This window comes from Pseudophryne corroboree, chromosome 2 (genome assembly GCF_028390025.1).
Source record: "Pseudophryne corroboree isolate aPseCor3 chromosome 2, aPseCor3.hap2, whole genome shotgun sequence".
NCBI classification, from domain to species: domain Eukaryota; kingdom Metazoa; phylum Chordata; class Amphibia; order Anura; family Myobatrachidae; genus Pseudophryne; species Pseudophryne corroboree.
The window spans coordinates 350983277-351005809 of NC_086445.1; the positions used below are offsets into that span (position 1 = coordinate 350983277).

The following is a 22533-nucleotide window of genomic DNA, read 5'->3' on the forward strand; positions in this document are numbered from 1 at the left end:
TTAATATATGATGGATGGTATATGGCAAAGAAAATACATATTTATTTTATAACCATTTTAAAAATACAAATAAAATCACAAGTTATGAAAAAGCAACTACTAGCTAGGCCACATGTGTGTTGGTATATTAGGATCATGCAATATCAGACAGGCTCATGTATTAATCAGTGTTCAAATTAGGACTGTCTCCTTTGTGTCCATAAGGGATCCAATTTTAGCAGCAATGTATTACCACTACGTGAATCTTGTATGTCAAAATAGTTCCTTTAGCAACCAAATTTGCAGACGGACATGCTGAAGGAGTATCCACCAGGTATCCAGTGTGCTGCAGAATGTTCCAAGGAGAATGGCAAAGTCCAAACAGAAGTCCACTGGAGTAACAAGAGTCCAGATACAAACTCAACACGTTTCCTTGTGCTATGATCACCCATCTTCCTTAGCTGTAGGTTTGTACAATGTTTTTCTAAAATGGCAAAGCAACTGACTGATCTTACCACTGGGTATCCTCCACCAAAAGGAATGAAAGCTTAAAAAACAAAAATAAATATAATCATTGGACCTCTGAATGTGAGCGGGCTTTCCTAAAATTGAAAGAAAGTTTGACAAGTCCTATTCTTACATATGTAGATCCCTCTATGCCATACTCAATGTAAATGCCTGTTTTGAGGGACTGGATGAAGTGCCCTATCAACACCAGGATCAGAATCTGCCAGCATCTTATGTAAGTTAAGGGCAAAGCACCAGTGAGAAAAGCTATGCTGTCCACAAGTTGGAATTCTTGGCATTAAAATGGACCATGGTCGATAGTTTAAATATCTGGATGGAGCTCAGTTAGAGGTTCATACAGATAATAATGCCTTGACTTATGTTCAGACCACTGCCAAAGTATATGTAAAGGAGCATTGTTGGATGGCTGCCCTAGCCATCAACAATTTTTGCATTGACCTAGAACAGTCAATGTTGATGACAATTCATTAACTAGAAGGCCAAACTTGTTATGGGAGTTGTAAGAAGAGGACTTGATAAAAGTACTGGTATCAGAAATTCAAAGCCTGTGCCCTGTGGTGCTGGTATCTTTATCCCCAGATAAAGATGGTGTCACAGCACTAAGAGCATCTTGGGGCCTCCTGTTGGCATATTGTTGGGTCTCCAGTTGGAAATGAGGAATCTGCAGAGGCTTATCCATTAAAAAATTAAAATATCTTCAAATATCTGATGAAATAGCTGATCCCCATAGTAGAAATATCCATACTTGCATGCTGGAGGATAAGCCTTTATCCTTTTGACACTTAAAAAAACAACACAGCAAAGTTTCTATTTAAACAAGGTGGTTATACCAATTTATAAAGTCTTTGTATGCAAAAGTAAGACACAGATACTGTCGTTTTTCAGACTGACTCTGGCTCTCTCTCACTGAATTCAGTACTGTTGCTTCATCTTCTGGGCACTTCAGAAGCCCATTACTGTAAACATAAACATTTTGAGTCCAGTTAGCTTCTGATCATTGGTCCCTATTCCTGGCTTCAGTGCTGCCCTGTTGATCAGTTGACTCCTGTTTCTCCCAAATACAGAAGGGCTAGCTTTGAACTGACTACAGGAACCAATGACTGTTCAAAACTATTGCATCTGCTCTTTACCAGTACAACTTGTACATTACTAGTTCCTACTTCAAGTACAGCTCCCTGATTCTTGGTTGGATTGTTGTATCTACCATCTGGTGACAATTCCAAGGTGCTCAAGTTCTGCGTTCATCATTTCCTATTACCTGTTTCAGCTTCTCCTAGCTTTTGTCTATCTGCCTGCACTCCTCTACAGTTCTAACAAAGTTAATCACCCTCAACTTACAAAGCCTGTGTAGTTAACCACTACCACTTCTACCTGCACTCCTGTGCTATTATCACTCGCAAATCATGGGGGTAATTCTGAGTTGATCGCAGCAGCAAGTTTGTTAGCAATTGGGCAAAACCATGTGCACTGCAGGGGGAGCAGATATAACATTTGCAGAGAGAGTTAGATTTGGGTGGGTTATTTTGTTACTGTGCAGGGTAAATACTGGCTGCTTTATTTTTACACTGCTATTTAGATTTCAGTTTGAATACACCCCACCCAAATCTAACTCTCTCTGCACATGTTATATCTGTCCCCCCTGCAGTGCACATGGTTTTGCCCAACGGCTAACATATTTGCTGCTGCGGTCAACTCAGAATTAGGCCCCATGTGCAGCTTTCAAAGCCCGCAATCTTGCGCAGTTTCCACACCACCAATCATCCCCAGCTTGCAAAGCCTGCACAGTTAACCACTGCAATCCTGTGCAGTTTCCACACTGCTAATCATACACAGCTTGCTTAGCCTGTGCTGTTAACCACTGTTTTCTGTGCAGTTCCAGTCAACTAATGGCCACATAGCCATACCTGTGTGCATTATTTCTCACAGCCTGTAAAGTTCACATCTTCACTTGCATGCATTATCACATCCTGCAGAGTACACGTCCATTACCTGTGTGCATTACCACTCGTAACCTACAAAGTGAACAACCTTTGTTATTTTCTTCAGTTTGTCATTCTTTCATTCTTTTCTTACTTGCTTCAGTTTTTTTTTTGTTACTTTCTTCACTTTATTGTGTTTTGTAGGTCTCTCTCATTGGCTCACCAGGACCTCCATATCTCAGCACCCATTCTTCAGTTTGTTGTTTTGTTCAATTTGTTGTTTTCTTCATTCATTTCTCTTTTTATTCATAGTTATCCACATTGTTAGCTAATTTATGTGTTATATTCCCTCTGTTATTCAGAACCATACCATTCCTTCATGCCACTCTGTTGACAGTGGAACTAGATTCTTTTGATACATGGAATTAAAGAAAGCGGACAAGACATTACATGTACAAGAATTCATAAAAAATGAACAAAAATATGATTAAAAGAGAAGAAAAAAATCTAAAAGTACAGGGTACACATCGGTTTGTAGTAAATGTGTAAAAAGTGCTTATCTTAGGTTCAGGAGGTTAGTCTGGGAAAGATCATGGAATGCCCAATGCGTTTCGTCCTTCAGGACTTCATCAAGGGTAGTGTGGTACTGGGACAGGGCTCGTATTTATACCTCTGTCAATTAGAAGACTATGTGTGACATCACTTCCTCCCACAGTGATGTTTAGGGAGAACAGAAATCTTAGTGTGTTTCACATTTAAATAATTTGTATATGAGTAATACAAATGTCTCTAAACAAAGCTGATCCTTATCACATAGTTAAAAAACGAGTAGTTTAGTGAGTGTAGGTGAATTGATTGTTTACAATGTACTGGCAGCAGGTACTTCCGCCCCACTTCCGGTGGTACGGCGGGCTCTACTGCGCTTGCGTCCGCTTTTGTGTTCGTAATCAGGTGTCGGAAGTCACAAACGGGCTCCTCTGCGCATGCGCCCGCTTCCGCACTTGGTAGCACGTCAATAAAGTCACGTTGATTCCGTCAGACGCCACGTCCGCGTCATCACATCACGTGTGGGAACCCGGAAGCTCTGTGTGCCGTGGAGAGCGTGCTGAAATCGGAACTCCTCTGTTAGGCCGCGCGTCACTTCCTTCAGGGATTACATTCAGTGGATGATATCCTGGGTTTAGTCTTGAGACGCACGTGGAAATAAAAATACAAAATATATATACATTACCGAGAAATCATGACAGGCTTATTAATAACCAGATATGTATTAATTTGTATGGAGGAAATAAAAAATAACATTGAAATTACCAAAAGATCATGACCGACTTATTTATAACCAGATATGTATTAATTTCTATTTAGAGAATTATATAGCTAATAAATATTAATAAATATTATTAAATAAATATTAATAAAAGCTATGATCTTTTGGTAATTTCAATTTTATTTTTTATTTCCTCCATACAAATTAATACATATCTGGTTATTAATAAGCCTGTCATGATTTCTCGGTAATGTATATATATTTTGTATTTTTATTTCCTCCATATGTTTTCCGGAACAACAAACCATATATCCATATATGATCCAAATGAAGAAGTCGCACATAATAATCCTAAATAGTGAATTTAACATTGGGACCCACTATTGAGAAAAAAATGCTGTCAGAAACACCATATGCGGTTCACGTGCGTCTCAAGACTAAACCCCGGATATCATCCACTGAATGTAATCCCTGAAGGAAGTGACGCGCGGCCTAACAGAGGAGTTCCGATTTCAGCACGCTCTCCACGGCACACAGAGCTTCTGGGTTCCCACACGTGATGTGATGACACGGACGTGGCGTCTGACGGAATCAACGTGACTTCATTGACGTGCTACTAAGTGCGGAAGCGGGCGCATGCGCAGAGGAGCCCGTTTGTGACTTCCGACACCTGATTACGAACACAAAAGCGGACGCAAGCGCAGTAGAGCCCGCCGTACCACCGGAAGTGGGGCGGAAGTACCTGCTGCCAGTACATTGTAAACAATCAATTCACCTACACTCACTAAACTACTCGTTTTTTAACTATGTGATAAGGATCTGCTTTGTTTAGAGACATTTGTATTACTCATATACAAATTATTTAAATGTGAAACACACTAAGATTTCTGTTCTCCCTAAACATCACTGTGGGAGGAAGTGATGTCACACATAGTCTTCTAATTGACAGAGGTATAAATACGAGCCCTGTCCCAGTACCACACTACCCTTGATGAAGTCCTGAAGGACGAAATGCGTTGGGCATTCCATGATCTTTCCCAGACTAACCTCCTGAACCTAAGATAAGCACTTTTTACACATTTACTACAAACCGATGTGTACCCTGTACTTTTAGATTTTTTTCTTCTCTTTTAATCATATTTTTGTTCATTTTTTATGATTTTTTTATGAATTCTTATACTTAAGCATTTTTTCTTAAACTAAAGTATATCAGTGTTTTTTAATCATGTAAAATAAATATGCTTTTTCTTTCTATATAAAAAATCTTTTTACGTTCCTTTACTATAGACACCATTGGTCGCTTGTGCCCATATTCTTGGTTTCTATAACACTTTTTACAGCAGCTTACCACTGCTGTTTTTATTTAGGGGCCTGCTGACACCCTTTGTACCAAGGGAGTGTATTTTTGGACATATATTGTACATAATTGTGAAGGTTAACTTACCACAAGTGGCGCTATTTTTTCCTTTTTTGCAAGACATTACGTGTATTTAAATATGCTTTATAGAATAAGCAGTAACATGGAGTTACACTTAACAAAAGAGATAATCAATCAGGTAGATATTTTCAAAGACAAAGGTTAGTAATGTAAGCAGTTTTAGTTATTATCTAAAGCAGGTGCAAAATGTCAGTGTAACACAAAGATGAAGTTCAGTTTAACCACAGGCATCCACGTCACGGGACTTTCCATCCCTGCCTGTGTCAGATAAAGCAACACATTAAAAAGTACAATGCAATACAAAATGGTAATACATATATGCCATTTTGCTAACCTACCACTACACACTGACGTCCTCCAGAGTCCATCTCTGGGCTGAGTTTGGCCTACTCCCTCCTCCCCTTTAGTCTGTGTGACTGATGGCAGTCACCGCAGACCTAATGGACTTCCTTACCCATGAGTTAAACTATACTGTCAGAGGTTTGTTTTTTTATTCTGTTAGCTATCCCCCCCCCCCCCCAACCTTCCTGCCCCATCTGTGCTTCCTCTTCTTTTTGTATTGGGGGTATACCGCACTGGAAAGTAGTAACGTATCTAATGGATAATATTTAGACCAAAATGTAATAAGTAAAAGGAGAAAACTCAGTCTTCTAATTAATCTTATATTTGGTGGTGCACCCTGAGTCAGTAATGAAACATGCAACAAGAAAAGAGAAAAGAAGACTCTTTTGTGGGCGCACTCTTGTATGTATATATATAGACGTCTCAGAAGAAACAATGATAGAAATATATATATTTTATTAACACAAATTGATAAAATAGTAGTAGGATATTTTGTCAAAATATTGCAAGAGGGTAGGGGGGGAAAAAGGAGAAAGAGGGTGGGGACACAGAACAAATATTGACAGTGTAAAATACTGAATAACAATTCTGGGCTGCCTGGGTTCAAAAATACAAAAGATAACAGCTGGAGGCCTGAAAGAATACCTAAATAGGTATGTATATTAAATGTTTTCCTATATTAGGTTGATGAATCAGCTACATCTATTGTAAGTATATAGAAATAGAAAAGGCTGAGGTGAGCAAGATGAATCTGCTGTCAGTGTTAGACGCTGAGCAAAAACCGTCCGCAGATTTCTACTGAACTGAGTATTCCTCAAGAGTCTCCCACTTGAGTACTAACCCAGCCCAACACTGCTTAGCTTCCAAGATCGGAAGGATTCGGGCGTTGCCAGTGTGGTATGAAAGTAGAATGAATATTGTAATCGAGGGCTCAGGAATCACTGATGAGAGTTCACGAATCAGGAAGAAAAAGAGTAGATGTAGGTTGGAGAGGAAAATTAGGGGATCTGCTGCCAATGTTAGACAGGGATGGTCACCCTGAATCAATGGTGAGAGTCCTGAAATCAGAAAAAGGAAAACATTTGATATACATACCTATTTAGGTATTCTTTCAGGCCTCCAGCTGTTATCTTCTGTATTTTTGAACCCAGGCAGCCCAGAACTGTTATTCAGTATTTTACACTGTCAATATTTGTTCTGTGTCCCCACCCTCTTTCTACTTTTTTCCCCCCTACCCTCTTGCAATATTTTGACAAGATATCCTACTACTATTTTATCAATTTGTGTTAATAAAATATATAAAATATATATATTTCTATCATTGTTTCTTCTGAGACGTCTATATATATACATACAAGAGTGCGCCCACAAAAGAGTCTTCTTTTCTCTTTTCTTGTTGCATGCTTCCTCTTCTTTTTGCTTACCTTTACCTTCCGCTGTTGTCCCATTTCTTTTTCTTATTTAAGACCCTCATGGATCTTAGTTTGCTGTCTTTCAAAACAAAATGTGTAAATAGTCCTTGAATGAGGCCTACCCTGTGCCATACTTTAAAGCAGTCTAGATGCAATATTGCAGTACTACAGGAAACACACTTCTGGAACTGTTGTCCAGATGCTTCCCCCCATGCCTATGACCCTACCCGCAAGAAAAAGAGGGTGGCAATTATGTTAACTAGTCATCATGTTTTTATTCCCACTACTATTGTCCGTGATCCTGAGGGGAGATACCTGCTTTTTGTGGGAGACTTAAATAATGTCCCATATACATCAATTAATGTTTGCGCCCACAAATACAATCAATCCCATTTGTTTTAAACCTTTAGTGATCTACTTAACCCTCCAAAGACAGCATGAGATGTTCTTGGAAAGGGATTACAATACAACTCTCAATAATTATCTTGATTGCTGTAAACCCCTGCCCACTTCCCTTGCTCATGTAGCCTTTGCTAATTCTAAGGTAGGTCCTCTCCCTTCTCCTTTCTCAACACCTGTTATTTGATTATTGGCATATGCAAAACCTACAGCTAAGGATTACACTTTGTACTTTACTCTGCACGCTGTCCATACTAGGATTGATACATTTGTGAGCTCATGACGAGCCCAGGCTATTGTTGATGAATCCATTTACCCTATCACAGTCAGATCGATGTCCAGTAACAGAAGGTGTTATCAGCCACCTCTTTCCCAGCTACCCTGTAGCTGGTATTTCAAGGATAGAACCCTCCTTGACCCTTAGATGAAAGCCATGGTAGAAAGCAAATAAATGTATTAGTTTAACACTAAAGCTGTAGTATGTGGCTATCACATTCATGCTTCAGCTCTTGATAAGAATTGTGCTCAGAACCTGCAAATCTCGCAGCATTAGTCCATTCTCTAGACACCACCAATCATCTGGCCTAGCGGATAATTATTCCAAATTGGTTGCAGCCATAGGGGAGCCAAATTTCCTCTTAACTGCTAAAGCAGAACAGTGACTGAATCAATCCTATTATGAGAAAAGGGACAAACTGTTTGCCTCCCAGTTGTAGAAGAAGTCATAACCAAATAATATTTTGTCCATCACTACCCTGTTCTGTAATCCTGCCCACAACCCCAAGTTTGTTGCTAAAGCCTTTCTTGACTTCTATGAAAAGTTCTACAACAATCCCAGTCCCATTTCAGCCTCTCACTCTTCTTCACTGATCCAACAGTTCCTCTCATGGTGCCGCCTCCTGTGCCTTTTCCAGAGGCATCGGAGGCAATGAGTGTTGAAATGAATGAAGCATAGATTTGCTCTTCTATTAAGCAAATTAAATCATATAAAGCTCCCGGTCCAGGTGGCTTCACCACTTCTTAGTTTAAATTATTACAAAAAGTGCTTGACCCCATCTTTTCCCTATGTTCAATAGTATTTTACAAGGCAACCCCTTATTGAAACAGGCTCTTGAAGTCAAAATTATCATAATGCACAAGGAAGGTAAGGACCTTACTCATTGTTAGAGTTAGATTTGGGTGGGGTGTGTTCAGTCTGCAATCTAATTTGCAGTGTAAAAACAAAGCAGCCAGTATTTACCCTGCACAGAAATAAAATAACCCACCCAAATCTAACTCTCTCTGCACATGTTATATCTGCCTCCCCTGCAGTGCACATGGTTTTGCCCAATTGCTATCAAAAATCCTGCTGTGATCAACTTGGAATTACCCCCTATGATTCAGTGAATGGTGTTGTCTCAAAGCCTTTCGCTCTCTCCAATAGAACTCGACAGGGGTGCCCATTGTTTAATCCGCTGCTCCCAGGATGTAAAAGTAGGTTCCAAAGAGTTGAAATTTCTTCTCTTTCCCGAGGTTCATTTATTTAGCTTTCTCCAGTTACACCATTTTGTTACCTCTCTTCTCCATTTGGTTCTTATTGTTCCTTTGTTACCATAGATGGTTACTATAAGGTATGATTTCCCTTAATTACAATTCCCTCCTCCACTTGATAGAACCTACCATATCATGATGGGCATTCCAGCAGGAGAAATTCACCCATAATCAATAACCTGTGGTACTTTCTCTTTGGTCTTCAATTTGACACTTTAGAAAACTGTGAGGACAAACTGGTGACCCAGATCTTCATACAGTAAGATGTCTTATTGCCTCTCACTAGAAAAATCCTGCTCTTTCCCTGTTCTCCATAGTTATCAAAAAAAAAACTTGGCACTTGCTGTAGCTGTGATGGAGAAGATTACAGCTTACCTCAACTCAAAGTCACCCCAATTCCTCCTAGTTTGGTGCTCTTAGTACTCCTTTGCTAAATCCTTCTCCAACCATAGGTCCTCATGTGGCTTTTCAGATCATTTGTTTTGATTCTCTTGTTCTGTTGTTTTGTCTTCTTCTGTTTCTTTTCATTTCTAGCATTATAATTTCAGGCCACCTCCCCCCCAATCCTCCTCCCCCTTTTACTCTTTTTTTATTTACTTTTTAATATACCCTACTGCAAAAATTACAGATGTGTTTTTGTTTTGGATCTGTATTTAAAAAGATTAGAAACATAATTAGAATATGTAATATTGGGTCTGTTTTTGTTCCTACAGTGTTCTTAACCTCAATAACATTCATTTCCGACTGCCTCACAGTGGGGGGGGGGGGGGGTTTAACAGAGGAGGGACCCTTGTGCAGACCACGGGTGGGCCCCCTCCTCTTCCCGGCGCAGTAGGCTCTAGCATTGTGCCGGAGTCTACTGTGCATGCGCAGGTCTTTGGAAGCATGGCACCCGCAATGTTCCAGAGACTAATTTCAGTACTGCTCATGTGCGGTTGCCATTTTGTGTGTAATTTCTTTCAACGGCTGCAGCGACCGACGTAGGACTCCGAAACGGTCAGCATTAAAATGTGGGTGCAATGTGTGCGGTGTGGGCCCTCATGGACCCACGGGCCCATGTGCACTGCACACATTGCACCCATTATAGAAATGCCAATACCTCACAGTGTGTTTGCAGAACCCTGCATGGACCAGCATTAGTCTCTGGTACTCACAGGCTGCATATTGAAACTAAAGACACAATGAAGGTTAAGCCCTACAAATTAGTACAGTTGATCAGTTTAGGTATGGACTCTTTTTTCTACTAACACTACACTTTTTTTATTTTTTGTAACAATATTCAATTGTGTAACACTTTTTAATACATGGCTTTTTAGTTCCTTCTTATTAACACTCACAAACACCTAAGTTTTTTTTACTGGTATGCTGCCCTGAGGTGGCTGACTCTCGCCATCTTGTTGGGGTCTTGCATCCCGGTGTTAGGGATCCATCAGAGATGAGATCACCTAGACGCTGGTTGGTGGGCTAGTATTTTTTTGGACAGAAAGTATACCAAGAAGCTTGAATTTGCTCCATGACAGATTGCGAGTTTATTGCAGTTATTCTGACTAGCAGTTCTTGGTATCGTAGAGTGGGCATCGGCATTAAATTCTCTTTCTTTGTGGAACTACAAGTCCCAGCATGGTAACACCACCTACTAAATATCTAATTAGTGTGTCCAGTCCAAGATCCCAATCCCCCATATATCCGCTCATAACTGGTAAGATCGGGTGGGTTCAGTTTCCAGGAAACTGGACCCGATCATCTCTAGTAAAAAAAATTCACAGTTGCAACTTTGGAATGCATCTGTGCTTGATTTGTCTAGTTCTTTACAGTTGTTTTGGACTGCTCTTTTAAAATATGCTGTTGTTATCTTTGAAATTTTAAATAAAATTATTACAATTTTTTTTTGAATATTACTTCAAAAACTTCAGTGTCATATTTTAAATATGATTGAAATTAGCTCAACATTTTAAATTCTTTTGAATACATTTTAGCAACAAAGCAGAATTACTAGAGCAGAAGTTAAGTTTTTATTTTCTTTTGCAGTTTGTTAGTAGAACAGTAAAGAACACTTAATCTTCATTTATTTCTGTGGAATTTGGCAAGAGATGATATTTAGGGTTATTTTTCTCAAAGTGAGATTCAGTAAAGAGTATGATGTTTTTATTCAACAAAATGTAGTACTATGGGGCAGATGTCTTAAGCCTGGAGAATTGATTTGATAAAGTTGAAAGTGATAACATACCAGCCAATCAGCTCCTAACTGTCAAGTTACAGGCTAGGTTTGAAAAATAACAGTCACCTTTAACTTTATAATTTCTCCAGGCTTAATATATCTGCCCCTGACTCTTTTATGCAAGCACATTGTATTTCAGCTGAAACCACTATAAAAGGTTTGTATATATAAATATTTTTTAAACATACTGTATATATCAGAAGCAGCAGCACTCTGGGACTGATATAGTGGCCAAAATATTACAGTGCTTTATTTATCAACATTGCTGGGTGTGACCCCCTTCATCAGGATAACGATAATTCTTCCCCTCACAGAGGGCACCTGGGCCAAATACATTGAGTATAGATACAGAGTTCCGGATTCAGCTGCATCATATATATATATATATATATATATATGTATATATACATATATACACACACCCTGTGTGTAATATAAATAATCTTGGGGGGTGTGCAGATGTGCTCTAATATACGCATGCCTTGGTGGCAGTATGACGCACAATGCCATTTATCAGAGGCCGACCCAACACCCAAGAGTGGTATATATAGTTTCTAAAATGGTCACTGTTGTGACAAATAGGGGGGAACAAGATAAAGATTAGTAGGAACAAATATTCAAAATAAGCTGTTTAATTTTAATTATTTTTAATGATGAAATATTTAACTGGATAATAATGTAAGTGAATAAAACAGTTGACATTTTTCTGTCAATGAGGCAGTGATATGCTGCTGTCAGTGTGGCAGGAATGTGCTGCTGTCAGTGAGGCAGGAATGTGCTGCTGTCAGTGAGGCAGGTATGGGCTGCTGTCAGTGAAGCAGAAATGTGCTGCTGTCAGTGAGGCAGGGATGTGCTGCTGTCAGTGAGGCAGGGATGTGCTGCTCTTAATAAGAGTGATATACATAGGTGTCGGAATGGTGGGGGAGCAAGAGGGTGGCTCACAACCCCAAACATTTAAGAGGCGCCAGTCAATGCTGTTTAGAGAACAGTGCTCTCATCATGTAGCACATCAGACAGTGGTGGTCTGCTGTCAGTGGGGCAGTGATGATCTGCTGTCAGTGAGGTGGTGATGTGCTGCTGTCAGTGAGGCAGGAATCATTAGCTGTCAGTGAGACGGTGATGTGCTGCTGTAAGTGAGGCGGTGATGTGCTGCTGTCAGTGAGGCGGTGATGTGCTGCTGTCAGTGAGGCAGGGATGGGCTGCTGTCAGTGAGGAGATGATGTGCTGCTGTCAGTGAGGCAGGAATAATTAGCTGTCAGTGGGGCAGGGATGGGCTTCTGTCAGTGAGGCAATGATGTGCTGCTGTCAATAAGGCAGGGATGTGCTGCTGTCAGTAAGGCAGTGATGTGCTGCTGTCAGTGAGGCAGTGATGTGCTGCAGTCAGTGAGGCAGGGATGGGCTGCTGTCAATTATATAGTGATATACATAGGTGTCAGGATGGGGAGAGCAAGGGTGTGGCTCACCTCCCACCTCAAACATTTAACAAGCATTAGCCAATGCTGTTGGGAGAGCAGCACTCTGGACTGCCTCCATCAAATAGTACAGAGCAAGCAGGCATTAGGACCCATAAAGGCTCTTACAGCAAGTCCATCCTGCACTACGACCCTGCTGCACTTTTTGTAACTCCAATTAGACCCCATGGAGTCTTTGCAAAGTCCTTAATTGAATTGATTAGCACCACCTGAATTGTGTTCACTGGAACACACCTTGCAGTAAAACCAAGCTGTTGTACCTGTAGCAGTAATGAACTAGGTGATCTATGTTTATTACACAAGATATGGATTTATCCTTACAGTGACACAGAAAGCAACAATTATGGTGGCCAATCCCGGGATCGGGATCAGCGGGATCCCGGGATTTAGGCCCAAAAATTGCCGGGATTGGAAACACCAATCCCGGGGATTGAGGGATCAGCGTTGAGCATCCACAGGATGCTCAAACGCCGCCCGGCTTCCTCCTTCCGGGTCCCCAGCACAGCGTGAGAGGTCACGCTGTGCTGTCAGCTGCTGGTCGGAGCCGCCAGCAGCATTCTCAGGATGTTCCCCTCCCGCCCGCCCCCGGTATATGATGAGTTATATGTGCGAGCGGGGTAGGGCGAGGGGGTGGCCACCTAGGTAAAAGCCAATCCTGGGTATCCTGGGAATCCCGGGATTGCCCATTTTTGCATTCACAGTGCAGAAAGTCTGAAACATTTGCGTAATCATTGATTTATGCCACCACTGCTTTATATAACACCGCTGCTTAGGTGCCCAATCACCCTACTGCCCTCACAGTAAGTTTATAGCCTGATAGTGCATGCTGCACCAGATGCACTACATTGCTCAGCAAACCCTGTATGCTCCAGATTGTCATTGTATAGCTCCTGCAGGTGAGATCCATGCATTGCTACTCTTTAACCCCTACATCAGGTAGGTGGTGTGGCAGGTTCTTCCAGCTACCCCTAGTGGGGGCGACCATCAATGATTTAGGGGCACCAAAATGACATCTTGCCCGCCCGACCTAATAAAGTTCTGATGCCCCGTGTACACATATATATATATATATATATATATATATATATATACTGTATATATATATATATATATATATATATATTTCACATACATGAATAGTTAGCAAAATGAATTGCATGTGCAATTAGAAAAGTAATAAAAAAAACTTAAAAAGAAAATTTTGTCACTTTAAAAAGTGTTTCCAACAGATCATTAGGAATGATTTAACATGGTTGTCGAAGTTGAAATTGTGTATCATTTTTTAGATGGCAGCATTGTACACATATCATGACTTGGATGCTACAAATTTCCTAGTATACTTTGTACTTTAGTAAATAGCTTTGTTTCATATACCTCCTGCATACTGGATAGGAGATGCGTTCAGCATCCTGGCTGTCAGGATACTGTCAGTCATGTCACCGAAGCCGGAATCTCGACACCACTCAGGAGACCAATGCCGGTTCACAGACAGCTGTCACCTCGAAGGTGAGTATTGGGGTTAAGGGTTGGGGCCGGGGATGGTTTTTTTGTAGGGTTAGACACTAGGGGGGTTAGGGTTAAGCATTAGGGGGTCTGGATAGCCCTAGCCACAACTTTCCAAGGGTTAGCTGTAGCTGACACCCCTGAAGGTTTAGCCATAGCTGCCAGGGAAAGGGATGAGGACGGGGATGGGGGGGTAGAAATACTTACCCCCTCTGATGTCAGGATCTTCACTGTTGGGATGCCCCTGATAGTCATGTCAACCACCAGAATTTCTTATGTATTCCCTGGATAGGTGCAAGCCAATTACACAATATCAGCTTCCCCGACAGCCCATATATGCGACTTGCTCTCTCTCTCTCTCTCTCTCTCTCTATATATATATATATATATATATATATATATACACACACATACTGACCCCTGAGGAAGTCCCATAAAACAGTATGTGAAGAGATAAAACGTGTTCGGAACCTACTCCACCATTGATGCAGGACACGCAGATAAGTATTGATTTTATTGTTACATTGTACTAATCCATTTTTTATTCTATTTGTGTGATGTGATAAAATACATTTTTTAAATGTCACACTATCACGTTTTTCTTCCCTGGTGGGAGCTTTTGTTTTAAGGTATATTATGTGGATCTACATTCAGACTACTATGTTTACAAATAAGTGAGTAATCACTTTGTTTATTATCACATGGGTGATTGCCACGCATGGGCATAGGAGGTGAGATATAGATATTAGACCACAAGGTCATCTATGTGAAAAACCCCAATCCGTCAAGCACGTTGGTGTTGAGGGAAAGAGGCATTGCCTGCATTGTCGGAATATCACCTCAAACCCTCCCCCCATCTCGAGAAAGGACCAAGCTGTTGAAACAGACTCATTTACCGTGACCCCCACAATACTGAGTGAGCTCCTTTGGGACTGTGTTTTATATGCTCTTCCATACATTATGGTAGAAGTTTGAGTACGATTGAACGAGGTGGGACGCCACACTCCACTGTACTGGACTGCAGACCTAAATATACATATGTATAGATTCTTTTCATATACATATATATATTTTTTTTTTCATCTAATTTTCTATTTACTCACTAACTTTTTCTAATTATTCTTTCTTTCTGCTATTTTGTTTTAGAACAAATAAATACACATATTTTTCATATATAGAGTGTATATCTGGCATTTGTTATTCAGTATAACAATTATCATCACTACATATTCAGGTGCAATTGTTTATCTTTATGTTAAAAGAAGGAGAAACTGGGAGGAAGTTATAACTATATGCTGGTTTTCAGATTAATATATGGTACGCACATATTTTGTTACTATGAAGTTATGTTGAACACTGAAGTTGCAGTTGATTTACCATTGATGAACATATATATATCTATATATCTATATATATATATCTATATATATATATATATATATATATATATGCAAATTTGGAACGCACACATTCTTCAATCGTTTTGGCAGGGTGCTCGGTCAAATATTAACATCCAAACGATGTGACAATGATCCACAAAAACCAGCACACCTTATGTAGCAATAAACAATTTACTGAATTCTCATCTTAAAGTGCACCATGCAAATGATAGTACAAATCGTATACTTAGCAGTTCAATTCATGTTGATAACCCCGCATGTTGGCAACTCTAACAGCTGTTTCGGTGCAACAGCACCTTCGTCAGGGAAAGCCAGCAGTATAACTAACCATCACCAAACACCACATTTATTTACACAGAGACAATTAAAAACAATTACATACACCTGTTCATTCTAATCAAGAAACAAGTCATGTGATCCCATGGTCCAATCCAGGACTAGGGTACTGGCCACTTCTCCAGCGCCATGGCAACAAAATACCAAACACACAAAGTGTGTGTACTTAAACATTCGATATCAGCTGATGGGGCATGGATCGTTAAATCACATAAATCTTATAACAGAGCGCGCCTCATCCACCGCCACAATCGCACAGTTAAAACGGCCGAATGCATCTAGAGCCGGTTACTTCCGGCGTGCGGAACCAATATCGTGCAGTGGGGTTGGCGGGGACCTAACAGCGGGACGCGTCACCCGGAAGTGACGCGAATCGCTGTTGTAGTAGAGATACCATTCCCATGGCAGCGGGACGCGTCACCCGGAAGTGACGTAGTCGCGCTGGTATCATGGGGAAAAAACATCCCTAAACAGCTGTGTATGTATGCTATATTACACACCTACATAGGATACCAACAATTAGCGCAGCATGTGGGAAGTGGCCAGTGAAAATCAGACATAAATCATCCCATCTTCGTCAATCGGTCTAAAGGATCACATGACAAAAATATATGTCACAAGCTATAAATACCTAGTAAGTAATACATAAACAAAAAATTAATAAACACAAAAAGAATGAAATATGGTCATGGACATTGTCCCAATAAGGCCAGGCTGACTGTGTCCCTACAGGTAAGTGTGAATTAATAAATTAAATCATCACCAGGCTATAGCAACATGGATATGAATGTACTGAGTCCACCAGACTAATAAGATGACCAATATAAATCAGAGTCTATAGGAAAGGCGTAAAGGACAGTTCTTCATTTAACCCTCTTGGTGTCATCGCATCTAGATTATAAATCCATTTGCATTCCTTTTGTAAAAGAACTTTGTTCCTATCTCCTCCTCTACGTGCCGGAGGGACTTGCTCTATAGGCATAACTTTCAAGTCCTTTATCGTATGCTTAGCTGCTGCAAAGTGACGAGCTACTGGCGGTGTGCTGGTGTCAATTTTTGTCAATGCTTTTTTAATGGAGCTGCGGTGCATTGCCACTCTTTCCTTAAGCATAAAAATTGACACCAGCACACCGCCAGTAGCTCGTCACTTTGCAGCAGCTAAGCATACGATAAAGGACTTGAAAGTTATGCTTATAGAGCAAGTCCCTCCGGCACGTAGAGGAGGAGATAGGAACAAAGTGTGTAATATAGCATACATACACAGCTGTTTAGGGATGTTTTTTCCCCATGATACCAGCGCGACTACGTCACTTCCGGGTGACGCGTCCCGCTGCCATGGGAATGGTATCTCTACTACAACAGCGATTCGCGTCACTTCCGGGTGACGCGTCCCGCTGTTAGGTCCCCGCCAACCCCACTGCACGATATTGGTTCCGCACGCCGGAAGTAACCGGCTCTAGATGCATTCGGCCGTTTTAACTGTGCGATTGTGGCGGTGGATGAGGCGCGCTCTGTTATAAGATTTATGTGATTTAACGATCCATGCCCCATCAGCTGATATCGAATGTTTAAGTACACACACTTTGTGTGTTTGGTATTTTGTTGCCATGGCGCTGGAGAAGTGGCCAGTACCCTAGTCCTGGATTGGACCATGGGATCACATGACTTGTTTCTTGATTAGAATGAACAGGTGTATGTAATTGTTTTTAATTGTCTCTGTGTAAATAAATGTGGTGTTTGGTGATGGTTAGTTATACTGCTGGCTTTCCCTGACGAAGGTGCTGTTGCACCGAAACAGCTGTTAGAGTTGCCAACATGCGGGGTTATCAACATGAATTGAACTGCTAAGTATACGATTTGTACTATCATTTGCATGGTGCACTTTAAGATGAGAATTCAGTAAATTGTTTATTGCTACATAAGGTGTGCTGGTTTTTGTGGATCATTGTCACATCGTTTGTATATATATATATATATATATATATGTATGTATAGATATATATATATATATAGATATATATATAGATATAGATATATAAGAACCAATGGTGACCCGGCACTCCCTCTGAGTAGGTCAACGTGCTCCGGTGCCCTCCTGGAGTAGGTGACTCCTGTACATGCAATGGTAAAAGGCGGCACTCAGGAGACTGTCAGATGCGGTGAAGAAAAACCTTGTTTATTTCAACATATTTCGGCTAAGTGATACCAGTACAGTACATACATTTATACCACCTATGTGTCCAGGTGATTGGCTGCACTTACCTGCCGCGCTCCCGCCGCCCGCCCGCTCCTTTGCACCGCTTCATCCTCACCGCCCTCAATGATGACGCTCCCGTCATCACAGCCAGTGGGACTCCGCCGCGTGGGTCGATGACGTCACTGGGCTGCAGCGGCAGGCATTGGCTCTTGTGGTCACCATGGAGACCTGTGTAGACAATAACATAAATACCAATGATATAAAATCAGACAGTGATTGATTTAAAAACAAATACCATTAAAAACATATCTGACGGATCCCGTTTAACTTTAACCCCTAATAGACCAGTACTGGTGTATAACACCAGAACTGGTCTATTAGGGGTTAAAGTTAACCGGGTGTGCTTATTGAACCAGGGCACCCCTATAGCAAGCATTGCTGTTATTTTATCATATCCAGGACTATTCAGCACGGATCTTGGGAGCACTTATCTCACAGGACCAGATACACGATTGCTCTATGGCTGCATTGAATGATGGTGAATCAGAGTCTGCCCTGGGATTTACAGTTATTAATACATGTGAAAGCTTCAGTTTTTCAGATATTGAAGCAGAGGGCATATTGCACGTGCGCACTTTAAATGACGACACTACCATACCAGCAAATGAGGACCTATACACCGACTGGTATAGGATGAAAAAAAAAGAGGTTGATTTTTTATATCACGCCATCACACTATCCGATTATTATAAGGACAAAAAATACCAAGGGGGTTTAGAGTGTGGAACATGCCCACCACAGGGCGCTATTACATGGCATTTTGTAAAAAATGAGTGGAAATATTAAACAAATGTTCCATGGATTTACTCCTCTTGGTGATAGAAGAGTCCACCCGTGAATTAAACATCACTCGTACCAAAATAGAGGAATTTAAAAAAAAACACAAACATACCCTTTTGGCTGATACAGGCACACAATGGCTGGAAAAGCTCAATATTCAAATAGAACAGTATACACAGGATTTAATAAAATTCAAAAAGGATAAACGTCGAGTGGTCCAACAAGATTATACTCAGAACCAAGTCTACCAGTGGCTAACACCATCAAAGCCAGGAGAACGACCATGACAATCATTCCGGGCTCACAAACAATACAGAGCGGCTCAAGAATACGCGCAATCCAGCACGTCTATAAGCGAATCGGATACACAGTCAGCCACCACCAGTGATGCTTACCCTTTAGGGGTACGAACGAGGGTGGCGAACAAAAAACCACCTGCCCAAGGACGCGGAGGGGGCACCAGTGGCAAAGTCAAAGCAAAGCCCCACCAAACACGACGTTGACGGACACTGTGTTTAACCTCTCTAAAACAACCTTAACTCCTACAGAATTACAGATTTTAGGTAAAGGACTCTCATTTGTCCCTTCTTCACAGCATGACCCCTTCCAATGGCAGGTGGAAACACATAGATTTACACGTTCCTTATGCCTTAACGATTAATTTGGCAAGAAAATGAAGGAGGTGGACCATGCTAAAAAGGATGATATCCCTAGCCAATTGAGGAAGATCCAGAGCAGATCACGATTTGATCCGGGCACCATGAATGCCTCGATCAAGACCTTTTCACGCATGATGGAGGACACGGGCCGTAGTAATAATACTCCACACAATCCCCATACTAGCAACATAACCCCCACTGAAAGACAAGCTATTAATCAGCTCAGAGCCCGCAAAGATATAGTAATATGAAATGCGGACAAAGGGGGCGCAGTGGTAATACAGAACTTATCACAATACATGAAGGAATGTGAACGACAGATTCAGGACACCAGTGTTTATGAATTAATATCTACAGATCCAACAATGAAATATAAAAAAAAATTGGATGTTTTATTGTCACGGGCAGTCCACCATCAATGGATTAGTGGGGATCTGTGTAAAGCACTCACAGTAGAATATCCAATAACACCTTTATTCTACACGGTCCTCAAAATCCATAAAAGTGCTAGTGAACCCCCTGGCAGACCGATTATATCTGCCAGGGGTTCACTATACCAACCGGTTTCAGTATTTTTGGATGCTTTACTCAATCCTTGCATCCAAAAGATGCCTTCGTACCTTAAAGATACCACTGACCTCCTGCATTGCCTCAACACTGTGGATACTCTACCAGCACATACAGTTATGTGAGTGCTGATGTATCAAGTTTATACACGTGCATACCATATGTTGAAGGCATAGCAGCAGTTAGAGCTATCATCACGGAGAATACATGCTATGAGGGTCCACCTGTGGAATTCTTTGTAGAATTACTGACAGTGGTTCTTACCAGAAACTACTTTATGTTTAATGGGGCCTATTACCTCCAAAAGTCAGGCTGTGCGATGGGGTCCAATGTGGCCCCATCATACGCAAATGCGTTTATGTATTATGTGGAACAGCAACAAATCTACCAGAGTGGCATTAAGCATAGTTTAATATTATATATCATAGATATATAGATGATTTGCTGATTCTTAGAGATGGCAGTGCGGAGGAATTACAGCATGAACTGGAGCTTCACAACAACTCGGATAGTGTAGTCAAATTTACTTTTTGCATTAGTGATTCCATCATTAATTTCCTAGATGTAGAGATCCAGATGGTGAACCGACAAATAGTTACGTCTCTTTTCATAAAACCCACGGATAGGAACACTATATTACATCACAACAGTGCACATCCCTTGGCGCTGAAAGAAGGTCTGTCATTCTCACAAATGCTGAGAGTGCGGAGGATCACTAGTGATCCTAAGCAGGTTGAACTAGCATTAAATGAGATGGTGGAGAAATTCAGGTCAAGAGGATACAAACAGGCTAATTTAGTGGCCACTAAGGCAAGAGATAAAATGAGTGGTATAAAAACACAAATAAAGAATATTACTCCATGGGTTAATAGGTACAATGAACATAGTCCCATGTTCAAAAAGCAGATGAAGCAAATATGGCCAATTATTAACACTGATAAGAACCTACTGGGACTTCATAATTCACATCTGTTACCTGCTTATACAAGAGATGGGAATTTGAAGGATTTATTAGTGAAACTTGATGTAACCGATTTAAATACACCATCAACTAAACCACACTTCCTAACTAGGAAGGCAGGATGTTATCGGTGTGTGGGTTGTGTAACATGCAGATCACTATTAACGGGTGACACTATTGCACACCCACACACAGGCAAGAAGTTCAGGATCAGGAATTCTCTCACTTGCACTTCACGCTTTGTTGCGTATGTACTGTCTTGCCCATGTGGGTTATACTACGTGGGCAAGACAAACTGTTTATTTAAGGAGAGAATGGCCAATCATAGATTGGCCATTAGATCAGCCCTGGGTTCAGGAAACAGCGAGCAACCATTTGCTCGACACTGTGCACTAAGTGGTCACAATGTAGCCTCTATCCGAGCAAAAATTATTGACCACATACCGGTAGATCGGAGGGGGGGGAAACAGAAGCAAGAAACTCCTCCAACGAGAATGTTGGTGGATACATCAATTGGACATTATATCTCCACGGGGCTTAAATGAATATGCAGGCCTTAATGCATTCTTGTAATTTACACTTATACAACTGAGAGAATTATAATAATAATGTTATACACCAGTACTGGTCTATTAGGGGTTAAAGTTAACTGGGATCTGTCAGATCTGTTTTTAATGGTATTTGTTTTTAAATCAATCACTGTCTGATTTTATATCATTGGTGTTTATGTTATTGTCTACACAGGACTCCATGGTGACCACAAAAGCCAATGCCTGCCGCTGCAGCCCGGTGACGTCATCGACCCACGCGGCGGAGTCCCACTGGCTGTGATGACGGGAGCGTCATCATTGCGGGCGGTGAGAACAAAGCGGCGCGAAGGAGCGGGCGGCCGGCGAGAGCGCGGCAGGTAAGTGCAGCCAATCACCTGGACACATAGGGGGTATAAAAGTATGTAATGTACTGGTATCACTTGTTTCCTGAGGACGGCTATTTAGCCGAAACATATTGAAATAAACAAGGTTTTTCTTCACCGCATCTGACAGTCTCCTGAGTGCCGCCTTTCACCATTGCATATATATATATATATATATGGTCATTGCTGCGGCACTCCCGGGATTTCAGATTTCAGTTAGTCAGCCCTGTCCAGGTCATCTTAACCGGACAGTCAAAGTGGTAGTCAACATTTCACTTATTGCACATAAATTTCGTCAGGACATGAAAAAATGAACAATCTTACCTTACTTTTTAACAAAAGAAGTGACAGAATCCCGCCACTGGAACATGCACCCAGTCCGGCGCGTGCTCCGGCAACCTCCAATGATGTCACGAAATCTGCAGCGCGCACCTCCTTGCTATGGAGGCTCGGCATAACGCAATGTGGCCAAAATAAGATATATTTACATTACAACACAGCACAAAGAAAGGCATAGACTAAACAACATGCAGGCAGGTAGTGATAAACAGCAAATGATCAGTGTATGCTAAACTGACATACAAAATATACCCGAGGAAACCTCATATAGTAATAGTAGATTAAAAGGGTCAGAGACTAAGCCACTTGTATCA

The 22533-nt window shown here is 41.1% G+C and overlaps 1 pseudogene; it reads right to left on the minus strand.

Annotated features, from left to right (window-relative positions):
- Nucleotides 1-6265: 6265 nt before the first annotated feature.
- Nucleotides 6266-6384, minus strand: LOC135052336 (5S ribosomal RNA; annotated as a pseudogene).
- Between the last annotated feature and the right edge of the window lie 16149 nt (nt 6385-22533).